Here is a 15,432-nt window from a genome sequence, read left to right as displayed (position 1 = left end):
TTATTTTATTGAAATCTTGAAATTTGTGTCAAGCAATAATAAAAACAGTAGCCTAACAGTCATTGTACCATGTAAACATTGTAACGTTGTCACTAAACTTGACAAAATTCTGTTTAGTTACCAAATGTTTTGACAAACACAATACACTTCTATAGTTGAGAAATACACATTTCAGAATGATCACTAATCTGTGTGTGCGTTTTCCTTGAGTTCCAAGCAAGTTGACTCAAACCATTTGTTTATTATATAGCAATCGCATATCACAATCGCAATATTGACCTCAATAATCACATTATGACATTTTCCCCAAATCGTGCAACCCTAGTAAAAACATTGTTTTATTTGATGCATCACAATCTTGATCTTTTATTTTTTTGCTTTTTCAGTTGCGTCATAAAACTTGCCTAGTTATTGTTTAAACAAACATGGTCAATTTACCGGACACGGAGCCAGCTCTGTCAAAGTTAAATTTAAGTGCATGAAAATATTTTGCAATAAATTTGTAATGCAGAGACATTTGTGACATTCGCCAAAACAAATTAATTTAAAGTGAAACTGAAACAGAAACCGGCATTGAGCTCACATAACCTACCTCTCTCAATCGCCACAAATACCAAATGTTTCCATATCCGCAATGTATTTGGATGCTAAAATATTATTTATTAAAACCCTGTATTTCAGATAAATAATATCGCTGAATATTAAGTTTCCCCATGTAAATGTAAAAGTGTCCACTATGTAAAGCGCTTTGAGTGCCGAGCTATATAAATCGCTATATAAATGTAATGAATTTATTATTATAATTATTATTAAAGAATTTGAGATTTCATTTGCACACAGTAATTCTCATTCATCAATAAAAGTGAGAAGCTTGGACTGTATAGCTTTGTATTATGTTTGACAGATGAAATTATTATTAATTAAGCTGAATTTTAAAATGAGTATTTTGAGGTACTGAGTAAATGAGGTATTTACACACCTGTAAATTTGGTAGAAACTTTCCTAAGCGACATAAATTGCATTCAAGGTATGAATTCTTTTTTATTAGTCCATGCACTTTCTGAGAATTGAACCCTGGATCTTGACATTGGTGCCATGCTCTACCAGTCTACAATACAGACAGACAGAGAGCGCCTTGATAAACTGCATTTAATGGACATGTAAGACACAGTACAAGTCATATTATATGCTTGCTTGTAGATGTGGTGTGATGTCTCATCTTCATTCTTCATCCTTGCTCTGCAGTAAATAAAAAGACATTAAGTTGCATGTTTTTTCCCCAGTCAGAAACGCATGTATATTAAGCAGTGCATTTTAAGATTAACCCCCCTACCCCTTTTGCAGAAAAATTCACAATACCTTTCCAACTTCACGGCTCTTGGCCCTCAGCTTGTTGACCTGGGACTCTGCGATGTCAGCGCGCTCCTGAGCCTCCTCCAGCTCATGCTGCACCTTCCTGTACCTGGACAGGTGAGTGTTGGCCTGCTCCTCCTGTTATGATTATTCAAGATATTCAACCCTTTTCATAGCAGTGCATTCATGACACTGGACGTTCTTGTCAATAGTAAAACTTCACGCTCAAGATTTGAAATTAGACTTACAGCTTCTTCAGACTGGCGCTTGTAGGCCTTCACTTTCAGCTGCAGCTTGTCTACCAGATCCTGCAGTCGGTTCACGTTCTTCTTGTCTTCCTCAGTCTTTGGGTGTAAATATTGGTCATGGTCTTAGTTAAACTGTATATTGTAAAAGGTGGTAAATTTCTAATTAAAAGTAGTTTTACCTGGTAGGTAAGTTCCTTCACTCTCCTCTCGTATTTGCGCACTCCTTTCACAGCGTCTGCTCCACGTCTCTGCTCGGCTTCAACTTCAGACTCTAACTTGCGCACCTTCAGTAGAGAGTTATTGTTTTGCCTGTCAAATCTCTGCCACAACCAGTATATCTAAGAATAAGTTTTGTTAAGCTCTTGAACACTCAAATTTACCCTGGACTCCAGTTTCTGGAGCTGTTTCTTTCCACCCTTCATGGCCAGACTTTCGGCCTCATCCAGACGGTGCTGCAGGTCTTTGACAGTCACCTCCAGGTTCTTCTTCATCCTCTCCAGGTGAGCACTTGTGTCCTGCTCCTTCTTCAGCTCCTAACCCATCATGGCAGCCTGAAATATAAGCCAATTTAAGTTAACTAACCTATTTAGATGGGCAGTTGTGGCCTAATGGTTAGAGAGTCGGACTTATAACCCGAAAGTCGAGGGTTTGATTCTCAATACCAGCAGGTAATGACTGAGGTGCCCTTCAGCAAGGCACATAACCCCCAATCACTCTCTGGGTGCCACAACAAAAAATGGCTGCTCACTGCTCCTGATGTGTGTGGCCCAACTCTAACTTGGATTGGTTAAATGCAGAGAACAAATTCCGAGTATGGGTTACCATACTTTGTCTTCACTTTCCTTCACTTCATAGCTAAAAATACCTTCTATGAATATTCCCTTTGTTACCACATGAACCTAAACACAAAGTCAAATAACTGTTTAAATTAGAATAGAGAAGCAGAATGTAAACACTCACATCAGTGATGGCCTTCTTGGCCTTCTCCTCAGCATTTCTGGCCTCCTGGACTGAATCGTCCACCTCGCCTTGAACCTGGACCAGATCAGTCTCAAGCTTCTTCTTGGTGTTAATAAGACTTGTATTCTGTGGGATGTAAGCAGTTAGTTTAGTGTACATTATATATGAAAGTTAATCATGTATCCTGAATTTGTTCCAAGTATTTAGTCATTTTTTGTACTTGTGAGTGCAGCAGTCCCACACGCTCGCTGGCATCAACCAGCTCCTGCTCCGCCACTTTGCGGCCTCTCTCTGTTTGCTCCAGTGCAACTCTCAGCTCCTCAATCTCTGCTTGCATCAGGTTATTCCTGCGCTCCACCATGGCCACCTGTTCCTTCATGTCCTCCTGTCCTCTGAGAGCTTCATCAAGGTGTAGTTGGGCATCCTGTGGCAACATTCTTTCTTTGTTAGTTCTCTTGCTCTGGTTCATGTATCATATTCGTTTTGTCAAACATGCGATACTTAATGTATTTCCACATTCTACAGAAAGATACCTTGAGTTGGCCTTGGACATTACTGAGCTGTTTCTGGGCCTCAGCAGCCTGGCGGTTGGCATGACTCAGCTGGATCTCCATCTCATTCAGATCTCCCTCCATCTTCTTTTTGACTCTCAGGGCATAATTTCTGCTCCTGACCTCAGCGTCCAGAGTGCTCTGCATGGATTCGATCACTCTTTGGCTGTTCCTCTTGATCTGTTCCATCTCCTCATCCTTCTCAGCAATCTTCCTGTCAATCTCGCTCTTCACCTTGTTCAGCTCCAGCTGCACACGAAGAATCTTGGACTCTTCATGCTCCAGGGTGCCCTACAAGGACAAAAGGAAACTTTTTCAATTTGTCACAATATATGAAGGATTAATACGCATTACATATATGAAGGTTTAAGAAGGACATAATTAGCAGAAATTAAGATTTTCATTTAAGGTTTAGAACCATTCCATATTCAATGTTTTTATGTTATGCAAAGCAATGGTATCATAATGTTAGTATCATAGCAAAGGAATGGCACCTCAGCTTCTTCAAGTGCAGTCTGGATCTCTGATTTCTCAGACTCCACTGTCTTCTTGGCTTTCTCTAACTCGTGAATGCTCTTTCCAGTCTCTCCAAGCTGCTCAGTGAGGTCAGAAATCTCCTCTAAAAGGGTTTAAAAATCATAAGTGTAAGATTTTCTGTTTTAATGCATCTCTTTTTTTTTGTCCTTGGTGTACAAATAAAAGTTGCATTACGTTGCAGATTCTTGTTCTCCCTCTTCAGTGTCTCGAGGTGGTCAAGAGATTCCTCGTAGGAGTTCTTCATTTTGAAAAGCTCAGTGCTGAGAGAACGAGCTTCTTTCTGAGCACCTTCTAGTTCAGCCTGACTTTCCTCATACTTTTGTTTCCACTCTGCTAGCACCTGAAAATGAAAGAAATGTAGTCAGTGTTAATTAGCTAAGTCCTCGGTTCATCAGTGTTTAGGTTTATAGGTTATCCATGTCTTTCTTACCTTGTCAAAGTTTCTCTGCTTCTTGTCAAGGTTGGCTGCCAATGCATTTGCCCTCTCCACATCAATCATGAGATCCTCTACTTCACCCTGCAGTCTTTGTTTGGTCTTTTCCAGAGAGGCACACTTTGAGTTCACCGCCTCAATGGATTCTTCAGCATCCTGCAGACGCTGGGCCAGCTTTTTTCTGAGGGAAGTGATATGAAATTATGAAATCTTACTATTATATTATATCATATTAAATGTAGGATGTACTGAAGACTTGTTCCATTGATGTATTTACTTGGATTCCTCAAGCTCCTCAGTGCGCTGGATGGCATCAGTCTCATATTTGGTTCTCCACTGAGCCACTTCACTGTTGGCCTTAGACATTCCACGCTGGAGTTCAGCTTTGGCCTCCTGCTCTTCCTCAAACTGCTCTCTGAGCAAATCACAGTCATGGCGGGCAGACTGAACCCCATGGGCCAGAGCGTTCTTGGCCTATTAGGCAGAACATTTTGAGTTTTTCAACTGTCTACCATCCATTCAATGGTTAAGATTATCAAAAAAGTTAATTAATTATGTATAACTCTACCTTGACTTCTTCCTCAATATGTCTTTTGAGTTCCTCAATTTGTTGTGTATAAGCCTGTTTTCCTCTAGTTAATTGTGAAACAAGTGCTTCTTTCTCTTCCAGTTGGCGACTAAATTCAGCTTGGAAACAGGTTACAGATATTACAATGAAATAACAATAACATACAAAATTTTCACTCATTTAAAAAAAAAAAGCTTTTACACGTGTAGCTTACTCTGTCTTACCATTTTCAGTCTGAAGTCTTGCACGTTGTGCATTTATGTCATTCAACTGACGAATATTTTCATCACTCTTGGATTTGATTTCACTCAGCTGGTCTTCCAGGGTACGGCACATCTTCTCTAAATTAGCCTAAAGAGATTCAAGGTTATATCCAGATGTTTGTAAAGATGATTTTATATTTAAAAATCCTCTAATGACATTACCTTTGATTTAGCCACAGCCTCCATGTTACTTGTCAAGTCATCAATCTCCATCTTGTATTCACTCTTCTCCTTCTCCAGCTTCTGTTTGACCCGCTGAAGGTTGTCGATCTGTTCTCCGAGTTCAGCCACACTGTCCGCCTGCTTCTTCCGGAGAGCAGCAGCCGTTGCTTCATGCTGCAAGGTGGACTCTTCCAGATCACGACGCAACTTCTGGAATTCAGCTTCACGCTTCTTGTTCATCTCAATCTGGGCAGAAGTGGCACCACCAGCTTCCTCAAGCCTCTCACTGATCTCTTCAATTTCCAAGAGAATTTTCCAATTTTCTTCAATTTTCCAATTTTCTTCAATTGAGGCAGAGCTCGCTCTGCCTCAATTTCCTCTTCCAGCTCCTCTATACGGGCCTAAAGAAAGAAAGAAAAATTAATTATCCAGTGATATTTGTCATGCGGGTTATCCCAGCTATGCATCTACTTCCCAGTTTCACATAGAAATGATTCGGGTTAGGGTTACCTGAAGTTCTTTGATCTTCTTCTGAAGCTGTGCTCCCAAAGACTGTTCATCCTCAATCTTGCTGAGAAACTGACTTATCTCAAAGTCTTTCCTGTTTTTAAAAGTATTGTTTTTTTAAAATGTGCAGAATACTTACTTTTTGTAAAATGTGTAATTGTGTAAAGACTGATGTCCACTCACTTTTTGATCTTCTCTTCTGATTGCTGTTTGTCATTCTCCAGGTCCATTATGGACTCCTGGGCCAGTTTCAGATCACCTTCAAGCTTTCTCTTGGCTCTCTCAAGGTCCATATGGAGCTTCTTCTCCTGCTCCAGTGAGCCCTCAAGCTATTGTCATGGAAACCAGAGCATTTAACTATGGTATAGAGACACAACATTATTTTCCTATTGATTCATGTTCTTATTCTCATGCCAAATATCTTACATCATCCACTTGCTGCTCAAGCTTTGTCTTAGATTTAGTCAGAGTGTTGACTTTGTCTTCCTCTGCCTGAAGGTCATCAAGAGTCTGCTGGTGTGCCTCTTGGAGGGCTTTCTTCTCTTTGGTCAGCTTGGCAATGCTCTCATCCTGAGAGGCCATCTCCTCTGTCAGGTTTTTCACCTAAATGGAAACATTGTTCACTGGTTTCATCCTCAAGATCCTGAACAATCAGCAGTGTGAAGAACATGTGAAAAGATTATTAACCTTATTTTCTGTTGCATGTTTCTCCTTCTCCACTTTGGCCAAGGTGAGCTCCAGGTCGTCAATGTCTTTCTTCAGTTCAGAGCATTCGTCCTCCAGTTTCCTCTTCTTGGCAGTCAGTTCAGCATTGATTTCCTCCTCATCCTCCAGTCTCTCGTTTGTCTCTTTCAGTTTGGCCTCGAGCTGTATCTTGCTTTTAATGAGACCTTCACATCTCTCCTCCGCATCAGAGAGGCTTTCAGCTTCCTGTTCATTGAGATGGATTTAGTTTAATGGCTTATGTTCATAGCTTTAGCATTTACATTAGGATCAATAAGAGCTGAAATACTCACAGATGTTACTTGCAGTACAAGGTCGTTTTTCTCCTGAAGAAGTGACACCATTTTTTCTTCAAGCTCCTTCTTTTTAGCTAATGCCTTTGTTAGATCCTCCTTCATTTTCTCAAAGTTATCCTTCATGGCTGCCATTTCTTTCTCAGTCTCTGCACTCTTTAGAAGAGGCTTGATCTTGAAGTACAGCTTCATCCATGGCCAATGTTTCACATTCATGAATGAGCGGATGTTGTATTGGATGGAATAAATTGATTCTCTGTGTAAATTGCAATCAGTAAATTAGTCATTAGCAGTCTTTCGTAACAAACAGTTGTGTTCCAAACAGTTTTTTAAGTACCTCCTTTCCATCATTTTGACAAATTCCTTCCTCATGACGTATCCACGGCACAAAGCCTGAGTCATGGTAACCAGCGTTGCTAATTTCTCATCTCTCATCTCCTCAAGAGTACCCAAGAGACCAGCTTTGAAGAACACCTACAAGAACATTTGGAAGATAATAGTTTTAAAAAAGGCCAAGTAGTCCTCATAATTGTAAATGTAAAAATAAATCTATTATATTCTATACTATAACATACAATGACATTCTAGAGAATTCTGTGCTGTCCTCTTTGACTCAACTCTTTAGGGAGGCATAACAATGTCTCTGTGCACAAAGCAGGATCCATTAAGGAATGCTTTACTAAGTCTGGTGTGAAAGAACTGTACTGTTTACTGTATTGAAAACCAGACGCCATCACCGCGTCAGTGCCTGACCTTACTGATGCTCTTTTGTTTGAATGGCAGCAAATTCATGCCTCCATCTTCACCATCTAGTGGAAGGCCCTCCTCCCTCAAACTGTTGCATTAAAGTTGCAAGTGCAGAATTATTATGACCGCCGCTAGCGTAGCTAGCGAAAGCGGTCATATAGGGATTGTCAAAGTTTTTTTTTCTTTTTTTTTTCGTCATCTACTGAATTTTTCGTCAACGATACCAGGGACACAGAAACACCGGGGAACATGAAATTTGGTGGGCATGTAGCCCCACTAGACTTTTACGGAAAAATTTCGTTTGGTCCCCGGGGGCCACTCCCCCCCCGCGCTGGGCCCCCCCAAACCCAAAAAATTCAGTTTTTCCTAAATAACTACCTGAACCGTGGCACCGAGGATGAAGAAATTTTTATGGTATGTTGGTCTTAAGGGCCCACATCAACCTAGCCCATAATCACTCAAATGCAATATTATTCTGCTTTAATCGCCCCTATCTTCAGTTGAGATGTTCAGAACTGCACCATATTTCATGTGTATGATTAACTTGACATCCTCTGGGGTTATGCTAAGTTTCGTAGAATTTCATCCATGGGGGGGTATAAAATAAATTCATTTATGTGCACATTTAGTGACTGTACACTCATCGGCCTGTAGATGGTGGTGTTGAGCGAAGGGTTGCTGGTTTAGGATGATACTGTCACACACACACATGCAGGAATACAAACAAACGCAAGCATGCACACACACTGACATCCACACGCACAGACACACACCCATACACACACATACAAATCCACATGCACAGACACACACACACACAAACACACACGCGCACACACATGTACGCACGCATACATACACGCACAGACACACACACACACACACAGACACACACAAACACACACACATACACACACACACAGACAGACATGCACATACTACTACTTTTTTTAGGTATATACATAAACACGCAATACAGCCAAATTGCTCCACGTCATTTATTTTTGTGGAAAGCCAGTGCAGGCCTGAGCGACGGTCATATTTTGTACCGCCATGCGGTACATCTAGTTTAGAATGCCATTGTGTAATTCAGCTTTTTGTTTTCCATGGAATTTCTGAAATGATTGAACCTGTTAATAGGATGCTTCACCCAAAAATGGGTGTAAAAATTTACTCAGGTTCATTTCGGACCACATTAACTTTCAATGTATGAAAAAAAACTGCTGAAACATTCTTCAAATATCTTCACTTGTGCTCCACAGAAGAAAGTAAATGGTACAATTTACGACGTGAAGGTATCTTTCGGTTTGATCACCTTGGTGTGTCCAAACTTGTATTGGGTGTGGTCAACATCAATAGAGCCCAAGAGTTTCTGTGAAGCCTTTTTGTTGTCAATGAACTGTCCCTCAGGGATGACGCTAGCATTTAATACTTTGTATCTAGAGGACAGTCAGAGGAGAGTCATGTTTTTGTGAAGCAAAAAAAAAAAAAAGGTCATAAAAGGATGAAGATTATGTGGTGCATCATCTCTAATTCAGTGGTTGCAAAAAGGTGTCTTTACCTCTGCTTGAAGTCACCATAGAGGATTCTGCTGGGGAAACCCTTCCTGCAGATTCTGATGTCCTCCAGCACACCATTACACCTGAGCTGGTGGATAACCAGGAAGTTCTCCATCAGACCTGCAATGAAAATGTTCTTAAGGTTCCAGAGATATTTTCAAAACCTTTGAGTCTTCAGAGATTAGGATTACCTGGAGTCTTGGACTCATTAGGAATCAAACAGCGCACAAAGTGAGGGTGAGTGCTCCTCAGGTTAGTCATCAGCTTACCCAAGTTCTCCTGTGGAAACGTTTGTCATTAGTCTAATCTTTAATGGTGTAAAAATTCACATTCTTCATAAAAAGAGAGAATCTGTTTTACCCTGAAAAGTGCAGACACTGTCTGGAAGGAACCACCTTTCTTCTTGCCTTTCTTTCCTCCTCCCTCAGCTGTTTTATGTCAATGAAAATAAAAAGGGTCTTTATTGATCTTGTATTGCTTTCCATTAACCCCTTCAATAAATCTCTATTGAATCTATTTGTTATCTTGCATAACTATATATAAAATGTTCATGATACTTTAGAATCTGTGATCACATAGTGTGTTACACTCTGATAATCTAAGCATGTGTATTGTACATAATTAAAACACAAAGGAATTGAGGAAATGCAAATGGTCGTACCTTCAGCAGCTCCATGAGCGGCATACAGGAAGGCCAGCACTTTGAGTGATGACTTTTGGTAGAGTTGCACGACAGAGTCGTTCAGTGGATCCTTGTTCTTGTCCAACCAGCCATTAATGTTGTAGTCCACAGTGCCGGCGTAGTGGACCAGAGAGAAGTGGGCTTCTGCCTTACCTTTGGCAGGCTTGGGCTTCTGGAAAGCTGCAGTTTTGCCCAGATGCTGATCATGTAGTTTGTTTTTGAAGCTTGTGTCTGTAGCCTTGGGGAACATGCACTCCTCTTCAAGGATGGAGAAGATGCCCATTGGCTGTTGAAGAAATGTTCACGCTCAAATACAGGCACAATATGAATAATCATTTTAATTTGCTGAATGTCCTCTTACCTTCTCAATGAGCTCAATGCAGGCAGCCAAGTCCATACCAAAGTCAATGAACTCCCATTCAATGCCTTCTTTCTTGTACTCCTCTTGCTCCAGAACAAACATGTGGTGGTTGAAGAACTGTTGCAGTTTCTCATTTGTGAAGTTGATGCAAAGCTGCTCCAAGCTGTTGAACTGACAATTAAGCAGAGGCAAGTTCTTACTGATGTCTATTATTTTTTATATCCTGATTGTTACAGAGACTTTGATAGCTGAAGCTCACATCAAAGATCTCAAATCCAGCGATGTCCAGCACACCAATGAAGAACTGTCTTGGCTGCTTTGTGTCCAACATCTCATTGATACGGACAACCATCCACAAGAACATTTTCTCATAGACAGACTTGCAGAGCGCAGAGACTGCGTTGTTCACCTGAGAAATTCAAAGGTCAGCGTAGATCATATCATTACTCTTTTACTTCCCAAGACAACTATGAATGTCTACGAGACACTTTATTCGAGTAGATAAGTGATCACCTGTGGTACTGTCTGGCCTTTGGTCACCATCTCATTTCCGACCTTCACTCTGGGGTAACACAGAGCTTTCAGCATGTCAGCGGAGTTGAGGCCCATGAGGTAGGTGATTTTATCAGCCACTGAGGAAGAACAGTTTTACACATTATTGTCACTAATGAAGTGAACGTTTACATGTTTATAGTATGTGCTAATTGTACGTCTTACCCTCGGTGCCGTCAGGCTCGGCCTGCTCTTCTCTCTGCTTCTGTTTAAACTTCATGCCTCCATGATGCATCACAGAACCTGTCAGCTTGTAGATGCTGATTTTCTCATCAGCAGTGAAGCCCAGAATGTCAATGGCAGTCTGTGTTTATATGACCAAATGAATCTCACATTATTCTTTAGCGAGTCAAAAAGAAGGGTATTTTATATTGTATGTCATTCAGTTTATTGTAGTGTTTTTTGGATGTTTGTTTGCTCAGATAAATTTAATAAAATATGAAAATACTGCTTCTACTAATAATAATGTGCTTGTCCACATACATCTGTGGCAATGAACTCCTCCACATCATTGATACTCTTGACAGTGATTTCGCCCTGGCTGATCATTGGATAGTCGTAAGGGTTGGTGGTGATGAGCAGGGCCTCTGCAAAGAATTGATGTGCAGTGTGTTAACAGTGTTCTCAAACATGGAAATAAATGAAATGCACAATACTGTAGATTTCTCACCGAGCAGCTCTGGCTTGTGTCCGGTCATGAGCTGGTAGAAGATGTGGTAGCTCCTCTCAGCAGACAGCTGGAATGTTACTCTTGACTTTTCCAGCAGATCTTCCAAAGACAAAAATGGAGAAAAAGGTTGTTGATTTTAATCGATTAACCCACATCTTACTCTCCAAATAAAATGTCTGGCTTAAAATAATGTTACTCACAAGTTTCAATATCAGCTGAGGCCAGTTTTCCAGTGGTCCCAAAGTGAATCCTGATGAATTTACCCTATGAAGATTGAAATTATTTACAAAAGGTCAGCTGTTTGGCAGCTTTGAAAGTGTGACTGAAGTTGTATAATGTTATAATGATTCATAGGTTTAACTTACAAAACGAGAGGAGTTGTCATTCCTCACAGTCTTGGCATTACCATAAGCCTCCAGCAGAGGGTTGGCTGCCACAATTTGGTCCTCCAATGATCCCTATATGTAATTGTAGGAAAATGGAAAGTTATTAGGTAAAACACAAATACTGTAATCAATAACATCGTCTTGAAGAGATATTCACTAACCTGCATTTTTCCAGGGACATTTTCTGCCTTCTTCGGTCCAGACATCGCACCAACGGTTGCAAAGTACTGAATGACACGCTTTGTGTTCACAGTCTTTCCTGCACCAGATTCTCCACTGGAGGTTCACAATAGATAATTATTTAGCCATAAATCCTCTACGGATTTACATTATAATGGAAAAGCTTCAGGTTATTGCAGAAGAAGAATATTCACTCACGTAATCAGGACAGACTGGTTCTCGCGATCTGAAATTAAACCATGAAATGTTAACAGGGTTTCCAAATTAGGTAGATTAACTTGAAGGCATAAAGTGTTATAAAATGTTTAATTATTTTTTCTAGTCATTCATTCATGTCAGTGCATAAAAATAAGGTTCAGTAAAATTATTATGCAATAATGCATGTAATACTTAATGGTTGTTATGAAGCAATTACTAATTGAATGCAACGTTGAAAAAAACCGCTTGGTATGGTTTACTAGCTAATCATTTTCAGACCTTTTTTTATCAGTGAATAATACAAAATGTATTATTTGTATTTAATCTATTCATCTATCAAGGCTACATTACGGCTCTCCAGCGGTTGAAGCATTAAACTAAAAGTTACTTGTGGAGGACCAACTTCCAGATAGTAGTCGCCTGAACTCTTTGCTTTTTTCACGGATATGACGTAAACACGCATGGATGAATGAAATGGTAGTTTGCACAGTTTCCTGCAATATAAACTTTATATATGATATGGCAAAAACTGTGATGGATTTATCATGTATGTGCACATTATTTACATTTTGTTAATATAAAACAACTTAAAAATGCACAATCAACAGTTTATAGTTTTAAAGTTTGTCATAACTCTCGCTGGTTGAGACCCTTCTGGAATCCACTTACCAGTGAGCATGAACTGGTAGGCGTTGTCGGAGATGGAGAAGATGTGAGGCGGGGCTTCAATCCTCTTTTTGCCTCTGTATCCACCCACAACGACTGTATCGTACACTGGGAGCCACTTGTAGGGATTGACGGTGACGCAGAACAAGCCAGAGTAGGTCTGAAACGGAGATATATAGTCCAGTTTTACAATGCTGCCGCTCCATCCCAGGAATAAGATATGATTTGCTTAGACTTACGTAGATCATCCATGCTGCGTAACGCTCTTTGAGGTTAAACAGCACAGCCGGCTCATTGAGGTGGGTCATCATGGCCATGTCCTCAATTTTGTCAAACTTGGGAGGATTCATGGGGAAGATTTCATCTTCTTTTACCGTGACAGTCTGTAATGAACATTGATCAGTGATCAAGAGAGACTTTCATGCACACATTTGTATATTTAACTGAAGAACTTTAACATCTATGAACTCACGATACTTACTTTCCCACTGTGAGTTTTGACAGTAGCTTTTCCACTCTCTTTACTAACAAGTGTACCCTTCAGGTACATCTCGTCTGCATCTGTCACGAAGAATGCCGTCTTGGCATCAAAGGGGGTGTTCTGAGCCTCTATTCTCTCTCTCTCCGGCTTGCGGAGGTAAATGGCCGCCGGGCCGAAGCACTCCATTTCACCATCTCCCATGGTTGCGGTTTACTGTGGAGTCATAAACTCACCTTAACGCTGCTTAGTATTACCTCTCTACTTTTCTTAGGTATTCACATTATAAACTGGTCATCTTGTCATTATCTTTACAGTGTTGTAATCAGTTACTTATCAGTAAATGTAACTGGTATTAGTTTACCTTTCGCGATGCTCCGAGAGGAAAACAGCGGCTGTCAAGTTATGGTTTCTGAAAAAGACTAAGAGATAGTAACGTATATTAGCATCTTCAGTTATGGGTTATCATCATTCATCATTCATCAATCATCATTTGAATAAGAACACTCAGGCGTTCTACATTAATTCTTAAATTAAAATGAAACTGACCAATTAGAATGTGCAGTTCCCTCACCTTAGCCTGTTCACTGTAAGTCTTCGGGGTTAGGGCCCCGTTTATATAGTGTGATTACTGAGCACTCAGCAGAACTGTCCCGCCAGATTTGATCATTGTTACTTCTTTATGTGGTGTGATATTTCTCTTTTCCGCGGAGGAAATAGGAAGATGTTGTCATTCACCTAATACGAGGAATACAGTTACATTGGCACACACAGATAATGATTAGATTGTAACTTTCATGTAGATATTAGATTTTTTCTCATGCAAATGCATTGCCTGTTTGATAAGTTCAATTTGATGTTGATTAGGTCCTATTTCAGTGCAGCATCTTTAAAAGTACTGGAACTTGGCACAGCAGAGAAACTGTCAGGTACAAAAAAGCAGACAAATGTTTCAGGTGACATCAAAACTTGTAACTTAGAACTTATTTGTCAGTTAAAATGGCTTTGTCTGTTCCTGATGTTAGTTTACATTGCGATTAAGGTTTTGATATAAATGTGGTTAGTGATCACATGAGCAAGGGGTAGAGAGTACAGCTTGGCTGGTTTTCCAAGAATTCTCCCAACTTTTGCCAGCAGGAGATAAAATAGACAGTAACAAGTCATCCTTCCAAATGAAAAATAATATCTCTGACAGATTTTTTTCATCGGGCCATTACATCTCAGCAGTCACGGCATAAAGTAAACTGGACTCATAGTGAAATTAGGACTCAAAGTTATAAACAGCATGTGCTTATATGGGAAAATCATAAATATAGCTCAGCTGCTGTTTGTATTATGAGGATTAGGGCACTTGTCCATACAAGCAACAGTGAAGGCCCGACGGGAACTGTCAGTGAGTTCACCATCTCCCATCATTGGACTTTTCTGCTAAAACGTTACGGTTTTAGAAAATGATTCTGGATTATAATGATTTATTGGATTCTGGATTCTGGTAAATACATTGACAACGAGTATTTTTTTAATGTCAACCAGATGTTACAGCAATAAAAAATTAAAATTAATTAATTAATTATTAGTAGTTGTGGCACTGCAGAGTATTGCTCACTTACCTTCACAATGGTTGGCAGTCTTTGGGGAGTCCAAGACTTTTCCTTTTATAAATAAGATGTTGTCCCAGAAGAGCTGGCGCACTGTATTTGGTTATAATGGGTTAGGTTTTACTGCCTATATATGATTGTGTTGACCCTTGAGCGGTCTTCGGATAGGGGTGCACACTCATGATCTTGGGGTCTCCAGAGACCTCAGGCAACAACATGTAATTTTGTAACAAAAAATAGTTTTTACTTAAACAAATGTCATTTTACTCTGTTCATTAATGTTTTTACTCTATATTTGTGCAGTTTTTGGAGGATTTATGATATATTTTAAATTTATATAAATAAATTAAAAAGCTGTTTTTGTATAAAAACCTATTTAAAAAAAACATATTATGTAAAATTCACTTTATAAAAAAGCCAAATTTCTACATTTCATTTATGGGGATAACATGGATAATTTGATATGGTTTAGTGTAAAATTTTTGCCCATCTTTTGGAAAATGCGGTTTTAAAAGTAAATTTTTTTAATTTTGGCCACTAGATGGCTATAGAGCTCCACTATATGCTATTTGACTAACTGAAAGATATCTTTTCACAAGTTTTTCCAGTTGGATTCATATCTAAATATTATGAACAATAAAAATGACTTTTTGTCAAAGTTTAGCATTTTTTTGTACTGAAAAAAATATTTTTTTCAATAATGTTACATTATGATTAGAATCAAACCTGAAAAAGATGTTATACAGAGAAAAGCTGA

General features: G+C 39.5%; 1 pseudogene across 1 annotated transcript; it reads right to left on the bottom strand.

The window, feature by feature from the left end:
• On the bottom strand, nucleotides 1-13,838 carry LOC309475854 (myosin heavy chain, fast skeletal muscle-like; annotated as a pseudogene). The gene is made up of 39 exons (XR_014211672.1): nucleotides 13,081-13,838; nucleotides 12,839-12,982; nucleotides 12,603-12,759; nucleotides 11,934-11,961; nucleotides 11,717-11,831; nucleotides 11,535-11,627; nucleotides 11,370-11,433; nucleotides 11,170-11,268; nucleotides 10,983-11,086; nucleotides 10,665-10,803; nucleotides 10,461-10,579; nucleotides 10,207-10,356; nucleotides 9,948-10,118; nucleotides 9,566-9,872; nucleotides 9,265-9,332; nucleotides 9,096-9,183; nucleotides 8,907-9,024; nucleotides 8,661-8,784; nucleotides 6,936-7,072; nucleotides 6,599-6,854; nucleotides 6,270-6,512; nucleotides 6,009-6,185; nucleotides 5,766-5,911; nucleotides 5,586-5,676; nucleotides 5,076-5,476; nucleotides 4,875-5,001; nucleotides 4,651-4,769; nucleotides 4,360-4,556; nucleotides 4,080-4,263; nucleotides 3,824-3,989; nucleotides 3,607-3,731; nucleotides 3,095-3,403; nucleotides 2,782-2,985; nucleotides 2,562-2,687; nucleotides 1,982-2,152; nucleotides 1,781-1,885; nucleotides 1,602-1,697; nucleotides 1,360-1,491; nucleotides 1-1,239 (listed from the first exon to the last, which is right to left on the bottom strand). The product of XR_014211672.1 is annotated as a myosin heavy chain, fast skeletal muscle-like (transcript).
• Nucleotides 13,839-15,432: the final 1,594 nt, after the last annotated feature.

Source organism: Leuciscus leuciscus, assembly GCF_965113295.1.
Source record: "Leuciscus leuciscus genome assembly, chromosome: 15".
Classification (NCBI taxonomy): domain Eukaryota; kingdom Metazoa; phylum Chordata; class Actinopteri; order Cypriniformes; family Leuciscidae; genus Leuciscus; species Leuciscus leuciscus.
Note: the sequence above shows the minus strand (reverse complement) of the source record. Positions and strands in the feature narration are given on the sequence as shown.